General features: G+C 41.6%; 1 protein-coding gene and 1 long non-coding RNA gene across 6 annotated transcripts in view; both read right to left on the reverse strand.

Moving 5' to 3' along the window:
* The window catches only part of adamtsl3 (ADAMTS-like 3), a 128,115-nt gene that overhangs the window by 108,034 nt on the left and 5,446 nt on the right, over positions 1–14,635 (reverse strand). The gene's annotated exons all lie outside the window — the stretch shown is intronic.
* Positions 1,129–11,340, reverse strand: LOC117504574. The gene is made up of 4 exons (XR_004558832.1): positions 11,247–11,340; positions 10,624–10,625; positions 3,028–3,032; positions 1,129–1,183 (listed from the first exon to the last, which is right to left on the reverse strand). It is a non-coding gene; the product is annotated as an uncharacterized LOC117504574 (long non-coding RNA).

Consider the following 14,635-nt stretch of genomic DNA (forward strand, 5'->3'; position numbering starts at 1 on the left):
GGAGACTGTGATGATGTCACGAACAATAAAAACTAATGTGGCAAGTCATCTTATATTCATTTTTACTGTTATTCGAATCCTAAAGCTGACGTGAATGTACGATTCTGATGACGAAATGTGAAACGCGAATGCGAAATTCCTTGGAATATGCACAAATATCGCACTTAACTTTTATTATGTTATCATACGAACCAATTGGTGAGAATACTTTGATATATACGATGAGGAGGCCTCTGGAGCACGTATACTGGGATTTACTCTACTCGCATTTGAGGACAGCAGAAAGCGCATTTCGTGGAATTGCAATGATGGAAAACTACATCTTTAAGTCTTATTGAAATGTTCTTGAGATTTTTATTTTAAATTTAAAAAAAAAAAAATCTGTCTCTTGGGCATTTTACTTTAAAAATTAATACCTCCGGCTACAACATCTGCAGTTTTGTCAAGTCAGGTGTCTGACATAATAGTGCAGCAGACAACTGAAAAAATGCTTCAAATGGTGATGCAAGCACCAAATTTGGCACAAGTACTCCTTCGCCATTACTCTTTCAAAATGCCGAGTGGCCACATGAACTTTCAATAGGCGGCCACGAAGAGGTCAGATGAAGAATTACACAGGGGTCAAAATTTAAAAATGCTCCAATCATATTGAAAGGTATTCCATATTATTTGTCTGATCATAAAGATTCCAAAAAGGTATAGTTTGGACTATCTGTGAATGAATATTCTGGAGTTATGGGGTAAAAACAGCAAGAATGGTGACAAAGGTCAATTTCAGTTTGTACAGGGATCAAAAGTTAAAGTTGCTCCAATTTTGGTAAAAAGTGGTGCAAATTACCGATTGAGCTAATAGGATGAATAAATGGAATAGTTTTGACTGTGTTGCATGCTTGGTTTGCAAAGTAAAGGTTAAACAATGTTGGCATCCATTGGATTCTATGACATGTGACATATGTTACCCTGTAACATAATAACAAAGCATGATACATGATGCAGACTATTCCTTTTTAAAACCATATTCACTCAACTAATAATTTACACCACTTTTTACCAAAATTGGAGCAACTTTAACTTTTGACCCCTGTACAAACTGAAATTGACCTTCCTCAGTGTTTTTGCTGTTTTTACCCCATAACTCCAGAACATTCATTCACAGATAGTCCAAACTATACCTTTTTGGAATCTTTATGATCAGACAAATAATATGGTATAGCTTTCAATATGATTGGCGCATTTTTAAATGTTGACCCCTGTGTAATTCTTCAATTGACCCCCTTCTTGGCCGCCTATTGAAAGTTCATGTGGCCACTCTGCATTTTTAAAAGATCTCTAAGGAGTATGTGTGCCAAATTTGATGCTTGCATCACCATTTGAAGGATCCCTCAGTAAATATTCACTTATCTGCTGTACTATAAAACTTGTGGAAACCAGTGTGGTGACCCCAAACAAACAGGAACAGCCAAAAGACTCTTGTTCATTTCTCCTAACAGCACGAACCTGAACAAACCATTTATGGGTTGAAAATTCATTTAAAGCTCATTTATTGGTCACAGGCTCTTGGAAACCTCTGTCCAGTGGAAATATAATCGTTTCCATTTGATGAAAATGACATGAATAAATTGGAGTGAGTTTGGCACCACCTTTCCTGTTCTGGTTTGGGAATATTTAGATTATTACACTTGGACACCTTTATTATTTCAGGACTGAACCGTGGCGTTTGTGCTCAGATGACGATTGCCACTGAGCAAAAGACACAAAGAACCACACAAACAGCAGCATGATGACAACAGCTGGGTGTGCCTGGTATTAATGACACACCAGTGGTGGATCGGCCCAGATTCACTTGCGTCATCCAGATAACTGGAGCGTGCAAGTTCAGTGAGGGTCCAGCAGCCAAACTGGATTACTGTGTGCTGCACGGCGCTCTGTTGGCAGAGTTTTAGCCAACCAACCTTAAGCATATTAGACGCTAATTGAAAGTCACAAAGTCACAAGAATGTGGTCTGGTGAATGTAGCTGTGCTAAAAGGGAAACTGGGATTTTACACCCTATGCTCTATTTTATTATTTTTTTTAACATTTTAGGTATCTTTTTCACTTGGGACAAAAAATGAAAACTTTTTTGGAGCAATATTGATTGAGAATGCAAACAATGTTATGAGCTATTTAATTTTATTGAACAGAACAAGCTAAAAAAGACTCAGCAAACCACTTATTGACACCAACAATTTGTCATGGAAGGATTCCTGTGAAGGTAAACGTGCACATTTACCTCTTTAAATGGAAAGAAACCTTTTAATACTACCAATTACAGAATTAGCCACTTACATTCACCTAACTGAGGCATTACAAGTAAACTCCCAATGACAGGCTTGTTCTGTAAAAGACAGCACCTCAACGGCAGTCAACCGGTGGAGGATGGCGAGGCTAAGGTAAGGTAATCAGCAATCATTAACAGTTTTTTAATCTACATTTACTGAGGTAAATGTGCATGTTTATCTTTATAGGGATATTTTCCACAGTACCAGACACTTCTAGTGACATTTTTGCCTGTTCAGTGATGTCAAGGAGTCCACTGAGAGTTTTAAGTTTGCGCTGACAATTACATTAAATAGCCCGATGACCCATGATGTTCTAAATCAATAATGTACAGATTAATTTAATTTTTTCCTGAGTGAAAGGCTGTAAAATATTCTACTTCCCCTTTAAATCCAGGAAATAACTGACCACGCCTCCACAAAATCTTTGGTTCATACAGCAGAAAGAAAAGAAAAGGTCACCTTTTGCTGAGAATTGTCACAACAAAGCAGAGGACTGCCCATTCATTTATAGTAGAGAAGCTTGAATCTTCGACTGGACTGGGTTGCTTGAGGGGAGGATGTTTCACTTCTAATTGCAGAAGCTTCCTTAGCTAAATTTCTTGCTCTGGTAGTCTGACTTCTGTCTTGACTCTTGTAGAGAAGAAAAACAGACGTCAGCAAAAGCTAGAGTTTTAAACCTAACCAGACACCACTGCCGAGAGGCAGACTGCTACTGGCTAGTGACTAACAATTGCTGTAATTAGCACCTGTTGTGCTCTAGTTAGCACGCTCCTAATGACAGGGCAGCTGTCCCTCCTAACGATGGGACTGATGCCTCTCCTGATGACGTGAATGACCCATTACCAGCAGCCTGCTATAGGCTAGTGACTAACAATTGCTCTAACTAGTTAGCATCCTCTTAATGACAGGGCAGCTGTCCCTCCTAATGATGGGACTAACTAGACTAACGATGGGCCTCTCCTGATGACTCTCCTGACAACGTGAATGACTCATTACCAACAGATTCGTCAGGAGAGCCGTCAGTCCCATCATTAGGAGGGACAGCTGCCCTGTCATTAGGAGGGTGCTAACTAGAGCACAATAGGTGGTAATTAGAGAAATTGTTAGTCACTAGCCTATAGCAGGCTGCCTCTCGGCAGGAAGTGTCTGGTTAAGTTTAAAACTCCAGCTTTTGCTGGCTTCTGTTTTTCTTCTCTACAAGAGTCAAGACAGAAGTCAGACCACCAGAGCAAGAAATTTAGCTAAGGAAGCTTCTGCGATTAGAAGTGAAATGTCCTCGTGTCAAGCAACCCAGTCCAGTCGAAGATTCAAGCTTCTCTACTATGGAAACCACCTGGACAACTGAGAGCCTTCACAGAAACATTGTGTCCATTCAGTTATTAAAATGTATGGTGGTGCTATAGAAGAGATCAAAGTAAAACTTCATATTTAAAAAAATTTGAGATCAAAAGAAGAGGCAGGCAAGTGGCAAAAATGGTTTGTGTGTTTGCTTCTAAAATAGAAGGTTTTTGGTTCAAGACCACTCGTGCCCATTGTCCATGTCATGTGGAGTTGCGTCAGGAAGGGTACCCGGTGTAAAATGTGCGCCAAATCCATTTTGGACCCACATTGGCAAACCTGAACAAAAAGGGAAAAGCTAAAAGAAATTACAAGAAATCATAAGGAAATGTCAACGAAGGCCATATGAACAGATGTTATTTTGAGACGTATGTATGCTCCCTCTGTGCCATTCTAGTTTTTGAAATGGAGCTCACTTAACACTTTTTTCAGGCTCTCAGAAGATTCAAAACCATTTCACACGATTGCTGCAAAAAGCTGCTGCATTGAACTAGAGGTGTAATTTCCGCCGCTGATCTTGACATGACAGTTTATCAGCCTCTGGACAAACTTTCTGTTTCTTTCTCTTCCTCTTGAGTGCAGCGGAGGAAATCATTTACAACTCAACGGGCCGGATCCAGCTGTGTGTGCAGCTCACACCTTCACTTCATGGCACCGTGGAGTGATGTGGGGAGATCCACCCCCCCCCATTGGGCATGCACGCGCACCTACAGCCCGGGTGCAGCCATTTTGACCCATGGGAAGCAGAGCCAGGAAAAGGGAGCAGCTATGGATGACACCCCCACCCCCACCCTCCACAGAGGAGCAGAGCCCAGCAGGAGTTAATGAGTCAGCCAGTGGGCACACAAGGCCACGGCGAGCTGTCAAGCTGCATGGCGTGAGGCCTAAAGTGATCGTGAGAAGTGCACCAGCAGGAGGAAACTGAGACGGGATTTGCACGTAAATGTGTCCGGCACCGCTGACAGGCGAGCATTAACTAAATATGTCAAGCGGATAAATATACAGAATGAAACGAAAAGCTCCCACGTTTAGTTTTTTACAAAATGACAGCAGCGTGTCGGAGCAAGCATCTCCTACGGCTGCGCTGCACAAAAATCGACAAGCGAGACAGTTTTGGCACCGTTTGTTGAAAATGAGCTTCTTCTGCTGCTGTGCGCCTGCATACCCACTTTAATTCATTTTCTGAGTTTTCACTAATACGCCATTTCGAAGAGGAGCAACACCCTGATGTATTGCAACACTTTCAGCATCCCAGTTGTATGTAAACCAAAATGTTTGCTAAGCGCTGCCCAAATTCACATCTGTTGCACAAATTAGCGACCCGCGAGCTCGGTCTGCCTTTAAGGAAAATATTCTCCTGCAGAAGTATTTGTTGTCAGCACAGATTAGCCACTGCAATTACAACAGTGCACTGTATAGCAGGAACACCGGGGCAGGCGGGCGAGTGAGCATCGTTTGCTATAAGGAGAGACCGCCGTTCTGTTCGTTTTGGGCAAACGCGGTAAATTCCAAAGCTGCTACATCAAGATATCCTCTGCCAGTTACATTACGTTTAAGGTGCAGCTATAATATTCTCGGAGGCTGACTGATCGAGCAACTGTCGGGAGTTTGGCTTCCGATTAACGGGTTTACGTGCTGTGGGGGAAATAAATTAGACCCGCCGCACACATTTATTCCCACTACAGCATCCAGTTTGTATTGTCAAAGCTCTTTGTCACCTCTTCTGGGGACTTGGGACAGTTTGTCTTCTGCCTGTAGACATAACGGAGTCAAACAAAAGAAGTGTTAAATTATAAACCAATGGATTATTGTGGATTAATTGAAGATCTTGTTGCCAACATGGAGAAAAGTCACGTATTTTTCAAGACGTGACATGAGATAATCATTACCTCCTCCAAAAGACTTAAGGTTTCGTCTCTTTATTTGTTTTCAGCCAATTCTCACAAGTCTTGGTGCAATCATGAATTTCCCTCAGAGGAAGATTGGGATTCATCTGTCCCATGATTCTCTAAGGCCCAAATTATGTGTCTGTTATATGTTCGTTAGTTGTTTGGTGACTTTGTATGGTGAAAAACTCAAAAACCAAACAAAGTTAGATTGTTATTTTTTCAGGCAACATGTAAAATTACCTGGAGATATGCAGTGAGGTTTCTCAAAGCAAAGTTATAACGCTACACTCAATTTTAATACAATAATTAAGTTAATGTAACTCAAACTTTGACAAAAGTTATAGTCACTCATTTCCATTCATTCAACTAACTCAAAAATGAATTGTTGTCATAACAACTCAGTTCCTTTAAGTGCATTTAAAGTTTTGGGGCATTTAAGTGTTGGTGATGTATTTCCAGTGCATTCCATTCACTCATTTTAATTGAGTTTATGTAACACAGGCCAGCAGGTGTCACTGTGCAGATGTAGTTCATAAACCTCACTCCCAACAGGTCAAAAGGATTCTTAGCCTTCTGGTTAGAGAGTCCGACTTCCATGCCGGAGATCGTGAGTTCACGTCCCGAGGAGAGAGAATGGGCGGAGTCTTAACAACACAACGCAGAGTGCAGCCGCGACATTTGTACCATAATGCAAAACTGCAAGTTCTGTTCATGGGCTACAATTTAGCATTTCATAGATAAACTAGATTTACATAGGTTTAATTAACTATAAATTGTTAAGTTACTAAAACTTTAACAATAAAATATTTGAAAATGATTTTATTTTATTGTAGACTTGTTGTAAAACTAAATTAAAGCTAGTAGGCTAAGCTATAAATATGGTTATTTCATTATAAAAACAGAAACTATGATATGTTTTAGGTATCTATCTAAAGTCACCCTGCTACTTACTATAGGGAAGATACAATCCATACTTACATGCTTTCTAGTGGAAACCTCAAACTAGATACTATCTGTTGATATCTGTTAAAGAACCATGACTGAAGAACCATTAAAAATCTACACCATGTAAAATAAAAGTGTAAATCACAAAAGTAAGCTAACTATAGCTCGATGAGCTACCGTTAATTTAGCCGTTAATTAGCCTTGTTAGCCAACAAGGTTAAACAAAGCCAATAACTAGCGTATAAAGTACAATAGCGCCGTTTAACCCTACAGTAACTGTATTAACAAATACATATAACAACAAATGTAAACAAAAGTGTGTATTAACGTTAGTTAATATAAATACATGTATTTGTATTGAACTCGGCGACGTTTTCAGCGAGGAAATCCGCCCCTCGAGGTTAAATGCCCGGATGATCGACCTTGAGAATGGAAGCACTCAGCTCATGCTAAAATTAGCCCGTTAGCATCGTGTTAGCCAACATGGCATCAAATGCCATGATCTTACTCTCCTTAGGTCACTGTTCATTTGACACAAAGTCATCGCAGCAGTACCCAAGTATCATCCAAAGAGTGCAAAAGACATCTAGTTGTTGCTCAGATAACTGGTTAGCAACCAAGTCTCACAAGCCTACAGTACGATAGGAAAACAGGACCCTAAAGACTTAACTTTTGTCCTCCTGTAAAAATACCAGCATTGCCAAAAACCTCTGTCCAATGACCTCATGACTCCATAAATCCTTCCCAGGCGTGTCCCAATCTCAGAGGCCAAGGACCCAGAGACAAGTGGATCTCTCTCCAACTTCAACACTTTCTCCTCAGACAGATACACATCTGATGGCCGAGTCTGTGAAGTCATTGAAAACACCACAATCCCAAGTAAAAATCCAAAGAAAACACAAGATAACCTCCAAACTCAAAAGTAGCACCCTAACTTACGGAGGACCTCACATCAAGAGACTTTAAATTTTAAAGTGCTTCTCTGTAGTTCAACAGTAGACCAGCAGAAGATTTGACTGATGGATCGTGGCCCCATCAGCTTGTGTTTATCCATAGCAACAGGCACACTTTACAGCATGCAAAATATGTCAAAGGACAGGTCCCACAGAGGGACAAACAGCTGTGTATCGGGTGAAAAAAAATGCTAAGTTCCTGACTAGAAGAAATAGGGTTTTTTTTCCAAATGTGTAGGAAAATGTGTGACTTTGCATGTGTGTGTGCGCATGAAATTAAATTTTGAGACAAAACACACACCATTTACAAAACTGTTTGTGCCGAAACAGGGAGATAAGGCAAAAAAGTTTGTTCACTCCTCCTAGATAATACCCACTTTATGACATCATAAAGGCTAATAGTAAAGAAGATGCTTTAATCAGTGTATCTTTCAGTTTTCCCCTTTGTGTTGTTCCAGGTTATGCTGTCACAGGTTGTTTACAGTCTGTACGGTATCATTATTGCATCGCAGTATTTAACATTTAATAAGTCTTTTGTTTGTCTACATGGCTTCTGGCCGAGTGCGACAATGTCACCCTGGTCCCAAGTCAACAGTGTATTGTCTATGTTGCCTTTGAAGAAGCTTGATGGCGGCACTTGATGTTTGCATTCAACATCAACAAATGCATCACAATTTCAGCACACAAGAAGTTCAGCTAATTGTTTCCTTTTATGATATATTGTCCTGTCGTGAGCAATAACATGCTATGCCAGGCTAACATGGCGAAAACTGCTTTTGCTATGTGCTTCTTAATGGTATGTGGCATTACCGCCAGTAGTACTGCGGAACTGAAATGCGACATTTTATGAACACTGGGTGAGACGACACAACTGTGCAGCAGCTTAGAAGTAAAAAGGAATTGCGCAGTTGCTTGTTTTTGCTGGCATGTGTGTGTTTGTGTGTGTGGGTGTGTGCATGTGTGGACAAGATAACTCAAGAAAACAGCTGGCAGATTGCCTTCAAACTTGGTAACAAACACGCCTCTGTTCCGAATCCTCGCATCACTCATTCATTCTGTTTGAGATCCAAAGTATGTTTGCGTTTGTTGACTTGACGGATAGCTGTGCATATTTGGCACAGATTCGCTCCCTCTGTGACTGTGTAATGGTTTGCAGCGAACGATTACCTTCTCATGCAAGATGAGCACTTTGTACCTGTTCCATCACACAGCTGTTGGCTGGCACATTCCGTGCTTTGCCCTCCGTGCCACTTACTGTCAGCTTGCACTCGTCTTACACATCACGCGGCATTGATTGCAGCCCATCATTTTTATAGCGAAGACAACCCTGCCTTATCTCGCCGCCAATCAAACATCCTGTATTTGATTTCGCAGGCTGCCTAAATCAGGAAGAGATGTCACTGTTTTATCTTTTATCATGACTTCAAGTCACATGAAATTCTAGTCTTTACTGAAATATTTAAGCGGTTATTTTGCCTAAAAAAGTAGTATCGAGTGTTGACAGGAGAACCGATCCAATAACTGGAGTACAACCAGGTTGAACAACAAGCCTGGGTTTTATAGCTATAGGACCTTGATGATTGACTTTTGATCCTGAGCACTCATCCTAGATGTGAATCATTGGCCTTTGATCCTGATCGCTCATTCTAGATGTGAATCATTGGCCTTTGATCCTGAGCACTCATCTTTGATGCTGATCATTGCCCTTTGATCCTGATCACTGACTGCTTATTGCTTTGATCCTGTCATGAGGACTTTGCACCTCCCGTAACTGCAGTCTGACTGAATGCATTACATAGAGAGAGGAGAATATGTGATGGCAACTCCACATTTCAATACAATCTTTGCAATACAAGTCGGTGAATAAGTAGTTTTGATAAATATTCGTACTAACTGTGGGATCCTCAGTCCACCGGTCAACACAAGCCCAACTATTCCAACTATAAAATAAGACAAAAAAAATACATGAATGAAAGCACAAAAGGGCTTGTTGAAAAGAGCTTCATGTAAGAAGGAGCGGATAGAGCACAGAGTAATGACTGTTCAAATGTCACATCTTGCAATTTCCCAGGCTGGATCTGACTTTTCAGGGGAATTCTTGTAATCAGGAAGATCGGAAGACATGGGAGGAATGAGTCAGGATCGGAGACCGAGGGCGCCGAATCCAACAGAAGTGGTTTAAGCAAGAGTGAGCGGCCCACATTCCCCACTGAGATCATAGCAAGACGGCAGTGTGGGTGATGTCAATGCAGAGAGGTATGCTAAAACAGAATTCCACAGTGGCACTTCAAATGCAACACCACGGTGAGGGAAAAGACTGTCGTCAAGGGAGCCAAAGGATGCAACAATAGACCTATGAGGTGCATTTTTCAAATTTATCAGGTCAAACACCATGGATCCTGATTCGCAACCACCCAGATGACCATCCCGAGCTTCTCAAAGTAGCCATGGATCTTTTCCAGTGAAGCGTTTCCTCTCCAGGTTTCTTCTATCTTTTCTGGTATCGAAAGCTGGGACCACAATTTTAAAAGGCGAAGATTGGTTGAGGCAACGTTATTGAGCAGCAGCCCTGAATTAAAATTGGCCTTTGGAGGGGATTTGCCATTTTGCGAACACTCTGAAACAATTACTTTCTTATGGCTGAGGATAGCTTCAGTTGCAGTCACATGCTATTCTTCCAGTAGAGAAAGTGCAATTCCAACCAACAATGCACAAATACTAATGATATCACTTTGTTGACACTTTGGAAGCAGATCATTGTTCCTGATCAGTATAGCCTAAAGCACACTTTCCACCTACACCCAATCAACTTAGTGGAACACCATTTAAGCCATACCCCTGATTACAGAATCTACCCAAGATTGTTTTATGCCACATGCAGTGGAAAAGAGGCACATAAAGCTTCCCACCCCTAAGATGACTTCACATATACAAACTCCATCACCATGCAAAGATAAGAGCTCTTTCTAGAGCCCAGAAAGTCTGTCATGCAGCTGCTGTATCTGGTACTCAGGAATGGCACGTGGTCATATGAACACAGCTCGACTAATCAAGGAGAAGCACATACGGCATCGGGGTGTGTTGTTGGTTTGTTGTGCTATGAATGGTTAGTGGTGCAGCAGATAACTGAAACAATCGTGCAAAATGGTGATACAAGCACCAAAGTTGGCACAAATACTCCTTAGACATTACTCTTTTGAAAAGAAAACGACTGGCCACTTGAATTTTCAATAGGCGGCCAGGTAGGGGTCAAAATTAAAAAATGCTCAAATCATTTTGAAAACTACACCACATTATTGTCTGATCGTAAAGATTCCAAAAAGGTATAGTTTGAACTATCTATGACTGAATGATCAGGAGTTAGGGGTAAAAACAGCAAAAACGGTGACAAAGGCAGTTTCAGTTTGTACGGGGTCAAAAGTTAAAGTTCCTCAATTTTGATAAAAAGTGATTGCAAATTATTGGTTGAGCTAATAGATCAATAAATGGAATAGGTTTGATTGTGTTTGAATGTTTGGTCTCCAAGTAAAAGGTCAACAAGGTCAACGTCCATTGGATTCATGACATGTAACATAATTACCCCGTAACTAAGCATGATACAGGTCTAAACTATTCCTTTTAAAACCTGTTAACTCAACTAATAAGTTGCATCATTTTTTATACCAAAAATTGGAGCCAACGTTACTTTTGACCCCTGTACAAACTGAAACTGACCTTTGTCACAATTTTTGCTGTTTTTGAACACCATAACCCTGTCATTCGGGCATAGATAGTCCAAACTATACCTTTTGGAATCTTTACATCAGACAAATAGTGTGGAGTAGTTTTCAAAATTATTTGAGCATTTGTATTTTTGACCCCTGTATAATTCTTCAATTGACCCCTACCTGGCTGCCTATTGAAAATTCAACTGGCCAGTCGTTTTTTTTCAAAAGAGTAATGTCTACAGAGTATTTGTGCCAACTTTGGTGCTTGTATCACCATTTGCACGACTTTGCTCTAAATATTCTCATCGCTGCCGGAACTCCAGGAATCAAACAGATGGGTCTTGTGTTAAGCTGTGGCAGCGTGGTGATTACTCCAAACACATGTGGTCGCGGGAGAAGCAGATGTGAGAATCCCAGGAAGAACCATTAGCCCGGCCAACATTGACCTCAGCTGACCGCGGAGACCCCGTCAGACACCAGCACCGGGGACCGTCCGTCAATCATCTCTTCCTTCGAACCTCCCGTCCTAGATGTGTGGGATTAGCTGGAAAGGCAGCGGATCTTGCATTTGTTCTTCATGCCTGTCAGTTTGATTTGGAATTACTGCATCTCAGTTTGTTGCTCCAAGAAATGACACATGGATGTTTACGCTTTTCCTCTTTACCATGACGGCTTTCCTCTGCTTGGCCCTTTACAGTCTGTGAATGTTTCATGCCATTTCCTTTTGACAGACATCGTTTTGTCATTGTGTCACCCTCCTGTTACCTAAATCCACATCACGTGCACTTCATTAACAGCCCACCCTTATTACGGCTCCTCCACAACAGGGCACTCAGTTGCTGACTGGAGATGGTCCCTCCCACACGGATGAAAGCTTTAACTTCTAACTGTGAGTGGAATTGTGATGACACATTCATTCTTTGACTATTGATGTCTTCCTTCTTTGCAGATGCTTTCTCCTACACAACTAAAATATCTGACCCTTTTCCCGTTTCTCCTCTCTGCTTCCCTCTGATCTACCTCCTTCCCACATCCTGAGAACGCTCCATGGTACCGTTCCAGCACACGGACAAACCTCCTGTTGTACCTGTCCTCCCCTCTAATTAGGCATCACGAGGGAGCCCGAGTGCTACGTCTCCCTTCTCGTTAGAACCACTCCCCAGCACTCCTGTTGCAATCCCACTCCTGGGACTGATCTGAGGTCGAGGCAGGGACAGAAAGAGACACGTGTGCAAGCCAAGGCGGGGCTGATCGACTGCAGGTCCTGTGGTCGGTTGAAAAATGTGGACACCAGATGATTACACGGAGGCCCCGTCGCTACAAATGAAGATTGAGTCGCTCCAGCGGGAAGACACACAGATAAAAGCTGATGAAGAGGAAGGAGCTGAGGATGATCAAATTTTTCAGGACGGGATGCCAGAAGCTTGGCTTTTGAGATCAAGATCAGCAGTGACAACAATACATTCTGAGGAGGGCCTCAGAGAACGAAAGAAAGAAAAAACAGAGGATGACAACCTGCAAAAGGAGAGCCTATCAATAACAGGCAGAACCTGTACAAAATGACCTTCTGTTGTAATATTGCCATCTGCTGGCAGCACTTCATCAATGCGTGGCAACGCTCCACCATAAAATCTGTTGAAACGTGTGGCAAGATCATTCCTTTTCCCCGAGAGTCACATGAAACCGCCACAACGGATGATGCATATCGATACTGCCGTCTGATGCCCTCTCGCACACACTCTGGCACAGCCGTGCAATATGATTACAGTGAGCTACGCCATTTTCTGGCACAGGCTTCTTTGGGCACTCAGCCGCACCGTGTTATTAACAAGCAGCATCAAGTGATTGCAAAGCAAACAAGAACAACACTATCAAGTTGCACGAGATTTGGGATTGGAAGAGCAAAGCCATATTTTCACATGGCCTGGTTTGTTCATCAATTCCTCATGTGGGCTAAAAATGAGGCTCACAGGGTTAAGATGAAAAGCACTTTTGTCAGGTTCTGCCATCAGCTGCTTGAACCGTCAAAAAAGTGGAAATTGTTGAAACTAATTGGGGAAATTTCTATTAACAGTTTTGTAAATTGCAACAGCAGAGACGGTTGAATTCACTAAAATGGATGGACAGGCTTTATTTTATAAGCTCATTCTGTAAAATTCCTTTTTGGCAATGCCACTTTTCCATCAGCATCTGTACGTGTTGAGCAGGTAGATGAACGAGATTAAGAGCTGGATTATCAATAGACCTGGTTTGATTCCTGGTCATGCAAACTGTCTGTGTAACTTGGAAATGGATGAAAGCCTTGGCTGGAGAAGTATCCTGCAATGGACTGGAGTCCCATCTAGAGGAGGGTCATAAGCTCTCAACCATTTCACACTACGGAATCTGGACATAAGCACTGGCACCATTGGGTCTCTACCACCTCAGATCTGTCACTGGTACTATACTTTCTTTTGATATGAATTATTTGCTTAGCATTGCAACTATTATGTATCAAAAAACGGACTCATTGGATTAGATTTCCATCTAATAAATATATGTAGTCCCAACTAAATTAAAGTAAATTATCTTGATGGATGTGCTTTATTTAAGTTGGGGCAACATACATTTATTACATAGAAATCCTGCTCATAACTGAATTGACTTCATCCAATGAGTCATTCTTTTGAGTCTATGTTATTAGCCACATTAGCTGCACTTATTTCTGCCTTGAAACAATTTTTTTTTCCAAAACCAGACAACAACATCTGGAAAATGAGATTTCCCCGTGTGTGCTTGTTTTTTGTTTGTTTTGTTTTTGTAATTTACTGTTGCCCAGTTGTGGAAGTTCTAATGTAGGTTAGCATCATCCTCTCACCTCCGGCGTAAACAGTTGTAGACTTACTCTACACTCATCTTGCTGAGGAATGTGACAGGCACAAGACCATCACAGATGCACGAAATACACAATATTAGAGGAGACACATCCTAGGTTGCACATTTAACCCTTAGATTGCTGCAAAAAAATTATTTTTTGTTTGGGGAACTTTTATACCACTCAGAAACTGATTGAAGGCTCAAGTTGACATCTCAGAAGGACAGAAACTCGCAAGGGTACCTTGGTTAATTTTAACTTGAGACTAGCGTACTAACAGAACTGACTTCTTGGTGTCCATCTCTTTCACTGTTCTGTAGCATTTCCCCTTCCTTCTCAGGCTTACCAGGATTAGGGTGACACTACTTGTTGTTGGACAGATTCTAGCAATGAATGACTGCTCTCTGGTTTCCAGGGATGAAAGAGTAGCATCCCAGCACACCTGAAGTGGACACGTTGGAAAAATTGCTGCTGTTCCAGGAAAGCTGTTAGCATTGCATGAAGGTGAATCACTTCATAGGTACACTGGCAATCTAGGCAAATATGAGTACCAGCGAATTTTGGCGTTGGACTTGTAGCAACATTGCACATGCACACACTTCCGCATTTCCACACCAGGCAAAACCCAG

The sequence above is a fragment of the Thalassophryne amazonica genome, chromosome 23 (genome assembly GCF_902500255.1).
Source record: "Thalassophryne amazonica chromosome 23, fThaAma1.1, whole genome shotgun sequence".
Lineage (NCBI taxonomy): Eukaryota > Metazoa > Chordata > Actinopteri > Batrachoidiformes > Batrachoididae > Thalassophryne > Thalassophryne amazonica.